This window comes from Xenopus laevis, chromosome 2L (assembly GCF_017654675.1).
Source record: "Xenopus laevis strain J_2021 chromosome 2L, Xenopus_laevis_v10.1, whole genome shotgun sequence".
In the NCBI taxonomy this organism is placed as follows: Eukaryota; Metazoa; Chordata; class Amphibia; order Anura; family Pipidae; genus Xenopus; species Xenopus laevis.
Window position 1 is genome coordinate 145344160 of NC_054373.1, and position 14799 is coordinate 145358958.

The window sequence follows — 14799 nt, forward strand, 5'->3', positions numbered from 1 at the left end:
AGTCAAGCAGAGAAAATGTAGTTATTTATTTGTTTACGTTTATTCCTACAATTTTAGTATTGTAATATTAACACTTTAGTGCTATACAGGTATGGGATCCATTACCTGGAAACCCCTTATCCAAAGAGCTCCGAATTACGGAATGCCTGTTTCCCATAGACTCCATATCATCCAAAAAATTCAAATGTTTAAAAATTATTTCCTTTTTCTCTGTAATAATAAAACAGTTGCTTGTTTGTGATCCCAACTGAGATATAATTAATCCTTATTGGAACAAAACCAGCCTATTGGAGTTATTTAATGTTTACATGATTTTCTAGTAGACTTAAGGTATGAAGATCCAAATTACGGAAAGATCTGTTATCCGGAAAACCCCAGGTCCCAACCATTCTGGATAACAAGTTCCATACTTGAATTTGGGCATCATAAGTGGGATCTGCATTGGTTTTTTCCTGGGCTTCACTTGCCCATTAACTGCCATACATTATTTAATGTTTACATGATTTTCTAGTAGACTTAAGGTATGCAGATCCAAATTATGGAAAGATCTGTTATCCGGAAAGCCCCAGGTCCCGAGCATTCTGGATAACACTGTACAAGTAAACACTGCAAATTCTGTGATTTAGTTTACGCGAACAACAGGCTTGTTTGGCGTTTACATTAATTTAAAAAAAAAAACAGAATAATTTAAATAGATCCTCCATCCAAGTGTTGGTGTTATGAAAAAGCCCCAGTGACAAACTGATTGATGTATCCTCCGATCATTTGATTAATTAACGTGATAATTGCAGCGCAGTGACGTACAAGTCGGCTTGAGACTCCAGAGAGCTGAATATACAGCTGCACCACAATCAGTCTATATAGCCTTTGCCGGCCCCTCTCTTTCATACAATATTATCAGGGTGCACCACAATTTGTTTTGTGGACTAGCCTCAGTCTGCACACTGCTTAGAGGGAGCATTTTTTGCATGGCGTCTAAATGGCAATGACAAAACTGATGTTTGAATTTAGATTTGAATTAAATTTGAATTAATAGATTTTGTGTATCTATTTTGTAAACCTTTACCAAGTCACATGGCCAGTTGCAACATATTCCAGTCTCATCCAGTTTTTGATGCTGCTGTAATCAGTGAGAAACAAGCTGGCAGTGCAAATGATGCCATAGACACTAGGACTGGTATTCAGGATGGCAAATCCCAAGGGAATTCCTGTTCAATGAGTATCCCAACTCCTCCCAGTATGTAGTTTCCATAATTACTCCGTGTTCTCCAAGAGCTTGAGGGAAGCACAAAGGAAAATGATTTACTTAATAAGTGAAACTGTAATACTAAGATCATAAGAAATATATATGAGAATTGCTAGCACAATGTAATGGGGTTAAATGTAGTCCAGTGACTTATAGGCTGGTGTTAAAAATGGCCATTATGGAAAATGTCAAGGTTAGGAACTCAATGATCACAAATCCCTGTGGGCAGGATTCACTGGCTCTCTGTTTATCATTATATGACAACCCAAGTGTTTACTGATGTCATTGAGCCACATGGGTCTGTATCCATGGGGTCAGATACCAACACTGAAAAAACACTTAAGGTGGCCATACACGGGCCGATAAAAGCTGCCGACAGACCAAGTCGGCAGCTTATTGGCCCGTGTATGGGGGCCCCCGACGGGCTTCCCCGATCGAGATCTGGCCGAAAGTCGGCCAGATCTCGATCGGATGGGGTTAAAAATCCCGTCGGATCGCGGCCGCATCTGTTCGTTGATGCGGTCCCGCGATCCGACCGCCCGTTTGGCGAACGCTAGGATCCGATCGTTGGGCCCTAGGGCCCACGATCGGATCAGCCCGATATTGCCCACCTCAAGGTGGGCATATCGGAGGGAGATCCGCTCGTTTGGCGACATCGCCAAACGAGCGGATCTATCCGTGTATGGCCACCTTTAAAGGGGTTGTTCATCTTTGAAATAACTTTAAGCATGACGTAGAGAGTGATTTTCTTTTTTTTTTTTAGCTTTTTATTCAGCAACTCTCCAGTTAGAGACTGGCATTTGAATAGGAGAGGACCTGAATAGAAAGATGGTCATAAAAAGTAGCAATAGCCTTACAGGGCATTTGTTGTTAGATGGGGTCAGTGACTCCCATATATTGAAGAAGAAGGCAAATCATTCAAAAACTGTAAAAGAAAAAATGATGAAGACCAGTTGAAAAGTTGCTTACAATTGGCCATTCTATAAAAGGCTAAAAGTTACCTTGAACGTGAACCACCCCTTTAAGACTAATTTATTCCCTATGCAGCATTGGTGCTCACTTCAGGGAAGGTGTCCGTGGCTACAGATGATCCATTAAGGTTCTCAGTATTTTACATTCTCAGATTAATCATAAGAGAGCAGCAGCTACACAGAACAAAAATGACACTGTCTTATGTCCCTGGAAAGGGGCTTTGCTGATCACACAAAACTATACGTGCAAATTATGATATTTGGCACACACTAATCCATGTTTTTTGCTCACAGTGCACATTGCCGTTATAGCTGCTACCTTTATGTTTTAATCTCAGCAGGGAATGGTCATATCAGGGGCGGAGAGCAGGCAGGTCAGGCTGGTAGGTTAAGGAAGGTGAGGGGAGGATGGGGATCTACTGGCAAGAACATTGTTGGTTAAATGCCAACCCAGTGGCAAACCTACCTGCGCTTGCCAAATCCAAACACAATCTATGTATGTATGTAGCACTTAATACATGAGGGTAGTACATGGTCAGGACATGGATGTCCCCTGCTTATTTATATTTTTACTCCCATAGACTTTCCCATAAGAAGAAGCACAGAGAGTATAGTCTACCGTTTGTATATTTGCAGGTCATATCATATACTACTTGTCATGTTTGAGATATTGTCCAAAGGTGTGTTAAGACCAGGCCACAATTATATGGGGCCGTGTACAGGGACTGCCTTAGCTCTCCTAAGAAAAAGGCAGTATGTATTTTCCCTAAATATAGGAAAGAAAAGAAGAAAGAAAGAAAGAAAGAGGTGACTGTACTGTATGTATATTAGCACAGATATGCATAAAAAGTCAGTGTACACATTCAGGTATCCCATCCAAAGGCTCATTAGCCCACCAAGCTCACCGTGGCCCCCTGAGTGGTGGTTCCTGCCAACAAGTAGAATGGGATCCCAAGGAAAAACCATGTTCACTCCCCTGATCTGCCCTGACAATGCCTTAGTATGGCAAAATTCAGACCTTGATCCTACCAAACCTCACCCACACCGAACAAACCTCCCTCCTTTGTGGCCCTCCAATTGCACTTGTTCCACCTCAGCAACAGGGCCCCATGACTGGAGAACTCCTATAACCTCCCTGCATATATGGACAATCCCGACTGCCATGTATATATCATAGATATTGGCCACTTTGTCCATCGGACATGTTTGAAAATCTTATCTGCTGTTGCACCATATTTGCTTTTGTGCATTTTACAGATGTGTTGCTTTGTCACCAGTGGGATACCCTCTCCTGTGGGCGACAAAGCACTATCTGCTCTGACCTGCAAATGGTTACAATTTTGTATATCTATACAGCAACCGGGTACCAAGTAACAATGTGCCTCTATGTACTTTATTAAATTAAGCATTACTTCTTTCTTTGGGCTGGTCAAACACTAAATTCATATATAGTCGGATTACAAGGCATTGGCACAGGTAAATGTTGTACATGCAGCACCTCAAATTAAAAGTGGAGGGGCAGAGGATGTAATAGGGATGCTGGAGATTGTCTGACTGTCAGTGTGAAGCTTGGGGCAACCATTACTGATTTAGATGTGTGTTTTTTTCTGAATTTTTTCAGAATCCTATAAAGGAATAAATTATTTCCTTGTTTTATTTTATTGTGTTTCAGAAGGATATTTAAAAGGTACTTGGATTTTACAATCCATAAAGGCTGGCCTGACTCTCTATGGAAATTTTATTGTTAAATGGGGTGAAACTGAAAGGAGTTTCATAAGGACCTACAGGGATGGAAATTTTAGACTCTTACACAATCAGGCAAAAGTGTCCCCTCTGAAACAATTGGATGGTTTAGTCACCATCTTCTGTGGTAGGGACTGTGACAACCATCTCTGAGTGCTCAGTGTTCCCTAGGCCTGCCCCACACCTCAGGTAGTGTCACTAGGGGATGCCCCCTCCTTCTTTGTGACTCAGCCTCACCTCTTAAAAGCACTAGCCTTTGAGTGGCTCCAATAAAACTACCTATCCCTCACTGAGAGCATCACAGGACCTACACTAGCTGCTCTTTGCTTGGAAATGTTTTCCAGATACTTCTTGCTGCTTCTGGTCATCCTGTTGACAGTCTCTCAGGACTTGGCTAACATACGTTTTGTTCTCGGAATGCCTTTACATAATGGCACTCATTCTGCTAAATGTTCATGGAATAAACTTATGGAATCTTCCCGGGACTTAAACAATCAGGCGTTGGACTTCTACAATGAGATCTGGGTAAGATAAATTGTTTGACCTTGTGTGGGGCTGCTATATAATGCAGGGGATGCAGTACTAGAGATGAAACCAAGCACACCTGTATTTGGTAATGGTTTTTATCCCTATATAACCAAAGGGGATATGAGAAAAAACATATACGGTATTTGGCAGGTGATTCTGAGAGTTGTAGAATGTTAGATGCAGGTTTATTTTCAGGGTTTATTCATTTATTTTTTCAACTGAGTATCCCTTCCTATAAGGGCACAGACAGTTGAGTGTGAATAGGTAAATATGCACTTTGATGGGTGAAAATGTGCACTCGGGGGCAGCGTTAACAAGAACTATACACTAATTTGTAAAGCAGGTAGCCCAGTATGTAACAAAAACGGGCAGAGAACCCTGTGCCACCTGGGGAGCCCAGACAAAGGGGGCACAGAGCTGTCGTTATTTATGTGCATTCAATATATTTTTGTGAAACAATTCTTCTTCCATAAAGGTTTGAGGGACCTAAATGGATGTGATGCCCAGTATTTTCTAATTAGACCACTGCAGGTAGCTGCATCTGTATCTGTTTCACATACCTGGATGTTGCGACTGGTGCTTTAGGTATTGGTCCAGCAGATAGTCTGTACTTGCTTAAAGCTCGGCTATAGATGGACTCTCTGAATTACAGTGAAGTCAACGAGAGGATGGCAGACATGGGGTTACTCTGCATTAAGCATTGATACGGGTTTATTTTAATGCAAGGGTTGTCAGTTGTCCAATATTGTAGTGATGTTGCTGTTGAATGCCAGGGATGCCTTGCTGAAAAGAAACAAGTGGATGCTTCTGGCATCTCTGTCTAACTCTTTAATATTCTTGCCTAATAGAATTAACGGACTCTTCGTGCTCACGGACTGCTTTATCCAGGAGCACGAAACAGAAACTGCAGTCACTTCCCTGTGAACATTGCGGTGTGTGGGGCATTCCTCTTTCCTCGAGAGCAATAAAAAAAAAGAACAATATTGTCGCTAGGGAGGTTAAAAGATTTCTGTCGGCTGCGGGTAATATCTCTGCATGTATTGCCGATCGTAAGATTTTCAGAGGGAGACTGTCACCAGCTTTGGTAGGACATAACTTTCGCACGATTGCTGTTAGGGGGAGAACATCGGCTGATCTGTTCTTTTCTACTTTATTTGATCGGAATGGTTAGTGGCAGGTCGGGAGATGGCGAAGTCCAGCTTTAGGGACAGCAGGGCAAAACCAAGATAGTAATAATTTAATTACCCAGCCTGTATCCCGTAGGCTGTTATACTACAACTCACTGCTCCCATCAGCAGATGGGGCTTGGGGTTGTATTTCACTGACTGTGTGCCATAAGTTGGGGAGTTTGTACTTTGTATACATAATGAAACCCCCATAATCTGCCTTGCCCTAAACTCCAAGACAACTGTTTATTTGCAAGCCATAAAAAAAGAGCACGAATGCCTCTATCTGCATATTAATTAAGATGCTATTAATGCAGTGACTCAAAATTGCTTCTCTTTTGCAGAAACCTAAGATTACAGAAAGGGGTGAATCTGGCATTCCACGAATTGTTTGTGAGCATAACTGTGGTCCAGAGGGCATCTCATCAGATGAAAAGGTACTGAGCACCCTGCTGTACAATATGGACTGTGAAGTAGTAGTAGTAGTAGGCACACGCAACACCAAGCAGGAAGTCCAACTCACAACTATCGGGGTTTCCCTATATCGGATATCTTTGTGCCTATGCATAACATAAATATTCCGGAGATACATAATGGAAATACCTTTTAACTGCTCATAGCTTATTATATTATTATAGCTTAAGCTGGCCACATTGAGGGAGACCCCTCTAAGTTCCCTGGTGGAGACTGCAGCCCACTGCATCCTCTGCTGATGGTCCCACCCTTCCTAAAACACATAGAATATCAGACATGGCAAGACGGGTGCTTGCTTGTTATTGTGGACTTTTCTAGTTAACGAAGAACAAAAGTTAAACAAAAACAAAAAAAATGCGGTGTTTCTTTTTTTAAAACCAACCAGCCTGGAACACCTTCCTCTTGAGCACTAAACTGCCATGTGAGTTCTGCCAACTAAATACTTTTGTGACAATACTTACAAATTTTAGCTGTTGCATTAGAGGACAAGGAGAACCACTATATTAGGCACCCCCCAGTAAATAAATTTGCATACTTTTTCCCACAGGTTGGTGCTCCTCTTTGGGAAAAAAAGAGCACCATATCTGGGTTCTTTCTGTCTAAGCCATGTGACACTTTTCCCAGAGACCCCTTCGGACACATGAGACTTGCAGTACAGTTCATTCAGACTTTAGCAAACTGTGCATGTCTAAAATTGCAGTTAACTTTATCAGCCTATCAGATGTTTGTTTTCATTATTGTGCCTGCAGTAGACTGATCAAAGGAGATCACTGATTGGTTGCATTAAATGAGTCCCTCATTGTTTTGAATTGCTCATTTATTTCCCCCTTTTTTTATAGCCATGCCTCCGGCGAATTTACCGGGTCTTGCACTACTATGAGGACGGTATACGTCAGGTGTTTCACCCGAGTGACCAGGCTGAAGTCTTGGAAGAACCTTGGCTAAGCAAAAGTAGGAAGGACACATACAGAATTCGAAACACCATAAAACACATACTGCATTGCCTCAAAGTAAGGAACCACTGCACTTTCTTATTTTAAGCTTATTGTTTCTGTTTTAAAAATCAGGAAAGGCGCCTCTTGCTAAGTATATGTCTGTGCTATACAGGTATTGACTGCTCTCCTCTCATGTCACAGCCATTTTGCCGCAGTAGTAATAGTATTTCATCTGACACTGTGGGGCAGATTTACATATGGTCGAATATCGAGGGTTAATTAATATTCGATATTCGACTGCCGAATGTAAATCCTTCGACTTTGAATATCGAAGTCGAAGGTTTTACCGCAATTAGTTTGATCGAGCGATCGAACGAAAAATCTCAATTTGACGGATTTTAATCCATGGATCGAATGATTTTTCTACGACCAAAAAAACATAGGAAAGCCTATGGGGACCTTCCCCATAGGCTAACATTGCACCTCAGTAGGTTTTAGGTGGTGAAGTAGGGGGTCGAAGTTTTTTTTAAAGAGACAGTACTTCGACTATCGAATGGTCGAATATTCGAACGATTTTTAGTTCGAATCGTTCAATTCGAAGTCGTAGACGAAGGTCGAAGTAGCCAAAAAAAAACATTCGAAATTCGAAGTTTTTTTTATACTATTCCTTCACTCGAGCAAAGTAAATGTGCCCCTGTGTGTCTTAGACCACTGGCAGACTCACACCTATTAATAAACACAAAATATAAGTATGTCTGTAGCATACCTTCTTGTAAACTCAGAAGTATATTTTAGAGGCTTGAAATCCAAGGACAAGTCCACCAGTGCCCACTGCATTCAGCCCCATATATCTTATAGAGATACCAGTATTTGACATAAACCTCTTATTTGCAATGTGTTCAGCGCATCCCTTCCATTGCAATTCACAGACAGATTAACATCTGCCTTCTGGCTTCCTTAATTATGAAACATTTTCCTTAGTAGAGAAAAGGAACACCAGGGGAAATTACGTCTCACACTAAGCTGGAAAGCAGCTCATGTACCAGTTTCTTAAATTTCGTAATGCGGACGTTCACATACTGTATATGAAGGTTGTCTTCGTGGATAACACACTTCCTTACACCTACACAGCGATACTCCATGTTTCTTGGCTGTTGGCTGGCACAGCAATAAAATTCCATAACTGAAGCATACGTTGATGAAAGATACATTTTTGTATAAATGTAAATTTTGTTACTACAGTTCTGCCACAGCGATTGCCACAAGTAGCAGCCTAGTGCTGTCATTGCTGCCATCTAGGGGTAGTAGTGATCATTTTCTGCATCGTTACCTAACAAGCACAATAGATTGTGACAGACACATACTGGAGACGTTCAGTTGGCAACCAAAAAATAGATTTAAAAAAACAGCTGGGCATAGCTTTAATTATATGGACTGTGTATTATTTAATGCAAAGAATGTGGGATTTTGCTCCTGTACTTGCTCTCCACACAGTCCCTTCCCAGAGACTATTATCACACTGCTACTATAGACACAATCTCCCTACTATACCTGCTATCCTACAGCCACAGTCCCTTCCCAGATACTATTATCCTACTGCTACTATAGACACTATCTCCCTACTATACCTGCTATCCTACAGTCACAGTCCCTTCCCAGAGACTATTACCCCACTGCTACTATAGACACAATCTCCCTACTATACCTGCTATCCCACAGCCACAGTCCCTTCCCAGAGACTATTATCCCCACTGCTACTATAGACACCATCTCTCCCTACTATACCTGCTATCCCAGAGTCACACTCCCTTCCCAGAGACTATTACCCCACTGCTACTATAGACACAATCTCCCTACTATACCTGCTATCCCACAGTCCCATCCCAGAGACTATTATCCCCACTGCTACTATAGGCACCATCTCTCCCTACTATACCTGCTATCCCACAGCCACACTCCCTTCCAGGAGACTATAATCCCACTGTTACTATAGGCACCATCTGTCTCTACTATACCTAAAAGTAAAAGCATTATTCTGTATGGTTTTGGCAAAATAGTCAGCTGAATATGTGGTTTGCTCTAAAGCTATTGTGTTTTATCTCCTAACAGCATAAAGGATATGGACTGGATATTACGGAGGATAAACTTGACCTGCCTTTTAGTCCAATCACTGTAGAGAAGATTGCATTCAGGATTATGGGGGTGACTCCCATCATTGCGCGTGTCTTCCACCAATGTGACCACACGTTTACCCCCAAAAGCCACCTACAAGCATTCAGAGCAATTAGCCAGTAGCAACGAGATAGCTTGGTATTCGCTTACTTTAAACGAGCACAAACTATTAAATATTGTATATTTAATATTATTATTTCTACCTCCAGTGCAGGTTAATATATGTTTAATATATTCACGCACATAGGGTACATGTATTTATGTGACTGAATGTGTGTGAGTAAATATATATCTGTATATTTACAGGTTCTGTAGTGAATACTGTTGGGCAGTTTGTTATGTGAATATGCTACTATGTATGTGTCTTGTAAAAAAAAAAAAATACTTTTGACGTTATTTTTGAGTCCATGCTTTTATGGACTAATGTTATTTTTATTTTTAAACCTCACTGAGAAATTCATATATATTTATTTATTGCTAACATATTTATTTCATATTTTTAAAATGCCGGGGCTATTTATTACTGAAATGTTCAGTGTTTGAGCATGTGAGCATTGTTTAAAAAAACTATATGTTTTGCTTCTTTATGGAGCTCAATAGAGACAAATAATATGGAAGGTGGTTACATGGTATCTGTTGTCATATGTGTACAATTAACTACCGCTTTTCCATGCAAAATGTTTCAGTCTTTGTGATACAATTTGTACTGAATATCAACAATAAATATCTGAACATCAATAAACAGTTGTACTGAAAGATCTGCCAGAGTTTTAATTAATTATATTTTCTGTGTGTGGCCAGGCATGGTGCTCATGGACAGGAAGACCCTAATTTACTTCTTAACTATGCAAATAGCACCTTCTCCGTAGTAGGGTGGAGAGAATCCCATGGATAAGGAATATAGAATTGCAGGTAACATTCATGAGGTGGTGCCTATACTGTATCCATGTGAAAATTACCCAATTGGAAAGGAATGTGGGATAGCAGGTATAGTAGGCAGAGATGGTGCCTATAGTAACAGTGGGAAGAATAGTCTCTGGGAAGAGACTGTGGCTGTGGGATAGCAGGTATAGTAGGGAGAGATGGTGCCCATAGTAGCAGTGGGGATAATAGTCTCTGGGAAGGGACTGTGGATGTGGGATAGCAGATATAGTAGGGAGAGACGGTGCCTATAGTAGTAGTGGGATAATAGTCTCTGGGAAGGGACTGTGGGATAACAGGTATAGTAGAGAGTTATGGTGCCTATAGTAGCAGTGGGATAATAGTCTCTGGGAAGGGACTGTGGCTGTGGGATAGCAAGTAAAGTAGGGGGAAATGATGCCTATAGTAGCAGTGTGACTTTATGAAAACTATGGGAAGGTAATATAGAATCATGGGGCACATTTTGTTTTGGTCTGGCAAGTGTTTCTGGAGTCACTGTGAAGGCACTGATGTGTAGTCCAGGGGTCCTCAAACTTTTTGAACAGGGGGTCAGTGCATGGTCCCTCAGACTATAGTCTGATGGGGGCCAAGACTATAGTTTGAAAAAACTATAAGTTAAAAACATCAGTGGCCAGGGCCTCCCAAGTTTAAAGTTTAAAAAAAAAAACAGCCCCAAATACAACTTTTATACGCAGAACCCACTGCACAGGTCTGTGTCAATAATGCTATCTCCAAACCCTTCAGATTACACAGAGGCACTCGAAAAGGTTGCCCGCTATCCCCACTACTGTTTGCTGTAGCGAGAGAGCCTCTAGCTATAGCATTATGCAAAACAACTACTATACAAAGTCTTTGCTACAAAACATGTGAGGAGCGTATAGCCCTGTACGTGGACAATATACTCCTGTTCTTGGCAGACCCAGGCCCATCTCTCCAAGCAGCATTTGAGGACTTTGGTAGACATTCCAGTCTAAAGATCAACTGGGACAAATCTCTCATAATGCCAATTGACAACATTCCTCCATAACAGCAAGCAACAAATAGCAACCTGACCTGGGCGCCTCAAATAAAATATCTGGGAATCAGAGTGACACCATATGCAGCAGATTTCCTGGACCTCAACCGTGATCCATTACAAAATTCACGACAGTCGCTGCCCAATGGCAGAAACTTCCACTCACCATGTGGGGGAAAATTAACATTTTTAAAATAATCTGTCTCCCAAACTTCCTATACTTCTTCAGAAATGCTCCAACTACAATACCAAAAGGTTACTTTCAGAAGACCAACACGGTGCTCCTATTTCCCTAATTTGTGGATGTACTCATGGCCATGCCTGACATGAGGCAAGGTGAGCACCTTGCCTCAGGTGGCAGTGAACGGCCAGTTACAAGGGTAACTCGGAAATTCGGCTCTGCTAGTGCAGAAAGCGCAGTATGCGCTTGCTGCACTAGCGATGCAGCCCACTTTGACCTGCTCCGACGCTAAACTTATAAGCGCGGAGCGGGAAAGGGGGCAGCATCGGGGTTGCTGCCTCAGGCGGCAGCAGCCCGCATATCGCCACTGGATGTCCTACATAGTGGCTCAACTGTCCCATATTCATTAATGGTATAATCACAACCCTGAAAATCCCAATATGCTCCTACATACAATACTGTTAGGATCAATAGAGTCACTGGCCCACTGTCCCATGAACAAACTGAAAGTCTCAAACTCATTGCCTCCTGTCCTTTGCGCTCAATACATGGCCTGGCAAGTAGCCTTAGGTGTGAATAAAGTAACCCTATATCTTTTATCCCCACATACCCCACTCTGGGGCAATTCACATCTTCCTCATCTCCGCTACCTCCCAGATTTTATTTACTAGCCCAAAATGCAAATCAAAAATTAGGAGTGGTGAGGTTTACATTTGAGTCCACTAAAAGAACAATGTCGGATTGCTGTCATTTATTAGGAGCAGTGGATGGCTGTTTGCTAATGGCTTCCAGAATGTTATTTTGGCTGTTTAGCTTTTGAGATGAATGCTGGTGGCATGCAGTACTATATTTTTGCAATTTTGTGCCCATAAAATATTTTTTTTTTCCTGGGGAGCCCCCTAAATGTACACTCTGGTTGCACAGTTTTCTGTCTGAGTTTGTGTTAGGGGAGATCTTTGCCCTTTGATTTTATCTAGAGGTTTAAGCTGTCACTGGTCTTTGTTGTATTTTGCTTGGGCTGGTTATTTGATTCTGAGGTTTGAGGATTCTTTTGTGATACTGTATCCAGGCTTCAGACTCTATTTGTATTTTTAGGGTTGCTGTCACCTCCTACTGTAGCTGTTGTACAGGCCATTGTATTTCCTACAGGTGTGTTCAGATTTTCAGTTTGGTTATCTTTTCCATTAGCTGAAGCTAAGGGGTATAAAGTGCCAACTTATTCCGCAGAACTGCACAATTAATGGGTGTATATACTGTACATACAGATTACAATAAAAATACAGCTGATACCCAATACAAGAGGCAAAGAGGACTCTACCCCAAAAGGGGTTGCCTTCTAAAAAGCATCTCCTTTAATTTTTTTCTCTCCTAGTTTCCTTTGAGGCTCACCTTTAAAATGAATAAAATCTCACTCTAAAGGAACCCAGGGGAGGAGTGTGAAGGACTGGCACATGATTCAGAGCTTTATCTGGAGTCTTTGGGTCTTTGCACATGACGAATCTTATTGGCTGCAGTTGGTTGGTCTTCATATATTTTGGCCTGGGCTTTAAGATAAGGGAAGAGCTGATAGCACCATTGTGATAGGTATTGAGGGTGAGTATAACACTGAAGATTCTCCTTATCTCTGACCCTGATCTGTCAGCCTGTGCTGATGCCACCCTTTGTCATATTATTTGTAATAACTGCAGTGACACTTAAGCTGGGCATACATGTAATCGACCACTGCTTTGGGGAAGTCCAATGATCAGATCATACTGTGGGCCTACAGTGCCAGTAGTGCAAGGACCATAACATTCTGATGCAGTCCTCACCAATTAGGATTTTCAAACCTGTCTGATAAGATATCTGGATGTTTTTCATCAAAATATAGGTCAGGCAGTCCCCAGTGCCCTATACATGAGCCAATAAGCTGACTCAGTCTGCTAATGTTCCTAATATGTATGTGAGTGATCAAGGACAGCAACTTCCCTTGTATGAGGGTAGAAAAAGTGTTGACGAAGGCAGAGTAAACCCCCCCCCCCGAAACGTTGATGCACAGGTGGTCACAATAAAAGCGGTAAGCTCCCCACCTGCAATACATATGGTGTTTGTCTCTTTAAAGAATTTATCTGCATAGAAAAAGTGTTGGCACATTGCAGTTCTGGACTAGCAATGGATGATAAGGATTTACAAGTTCTGGGGTTGGAGTAGCCAAAATAAGGAAAGCATCATCTGGGGTCAGGTGAGGGGACTAAATGATAGTAAAACAATGGATTTCCCAGTCCTTCATATTGTCAATCAATGAGTACTGAAAAAATATCACCAATATGGCCTCCTAATGACCATACTTTGCTGGGAATCTGATGGTTGCCATAAACCTGTACCTGTTCGGAGACATAAACAATAGTAACACAATTATTTTGATGTAGAAATGTGTGGGGATTTTCATTCTTACATCACGTTTACTTTTTTTGGAGCGAAACTGACGAAAGATGAAAACTGAGACCAAAGCCCAACCCAACAGTTACATTCAAGTTAAATTCCACACACAAAACAAGACGTTCCTTATGTTGTGACTTGATTTGCATATAATCATTATCAATTATTCATATACAGTATGTGTGTAACTGTAGACTCAGTAGGATCCAGACACCTGGGATTAAGAAAAAAACATCAGAAGAAAATGGATTTGAACCAAAGAGTCACAATTTAGGGCACAATGATGGGGGGCACTGGGCACATACCTCTTCTGCCTGCCTACCACTAGTCTGGGCCCTCGTCCCCTACCTCCTGTCACTTCCCCTTACCTTGCAGGTTGCACCCTACCACCTTCACTGCTAGCACCTCAAACTCCCCCAAACCCCCCATGGTGCACCTTTCCTTCCTGCTCACACCAAACTCATCCTGATCCAAATAAAACTACACTTGAGACCGGGAGGGTCAAAGATTTTGCCATCCGGTTTGTCTGTCTATGTAGGCCTGGATTTGTGGAAAGGCCACCAAGACCCGGGTCTAGGGCGGTTGGTTTTTAGGGGTCGGCCTGCTGCCCAACCACACCCACATTGGTTCAGAAACACTGGGGATGCGCAGGAGATATAATGATTTTTTAAAATTTCCCGTGCTCCAATCCCCATTGATCCCTTCCCGATGATGAAATTTGCACAAATAAAGGGGAGAGGACGGGTGCGATGAACGGCAGTGGGCCTTTCGACACCCGCTATGTAAATCCGGCCGTGTGTCTATGCCTTTGTTGCCCTCCCATAATTCTATGCCTGCACAGGGAAAATGATTGAAACTGAAAGTACTGCTTAAGGGCAATTGCACACAGGTAACATGAGGTCAAGTTGCTTCGTACCATTGCATCGCTTGGCAAATATGTAGCTCAGACTCTAGGAAAGTCCTCTCCATAATACACGCACATGTGACTAAAGGTGTGGCACGCAACAGATGGACTGCAGCCAAATAACT

The 14799-nt window shown here is 42.0% G+C and overlaps 1 long non-coding RNA gene across 1 annotated transcript; it reads left to right on the top strand.

Annotated features, from left to right (window-relative positions):
• The first annotated feature begins 5935 nt into the window (after positions 1 to 5935).
• On the top strand, positions 5936 to 9261 carry LOC121399660. Its single transcript, XR_005965246.1, has 3 exons — positions 5936 to 6091; positions 6968 to 7138; positions 9173 to 9261. It is a non-coding gene; the product is annotated as an uncharacterized LOC121399660 (long non-coding RNA).
• Positions 9262 to 14799: the final 5538 nt, after the last annotated feature.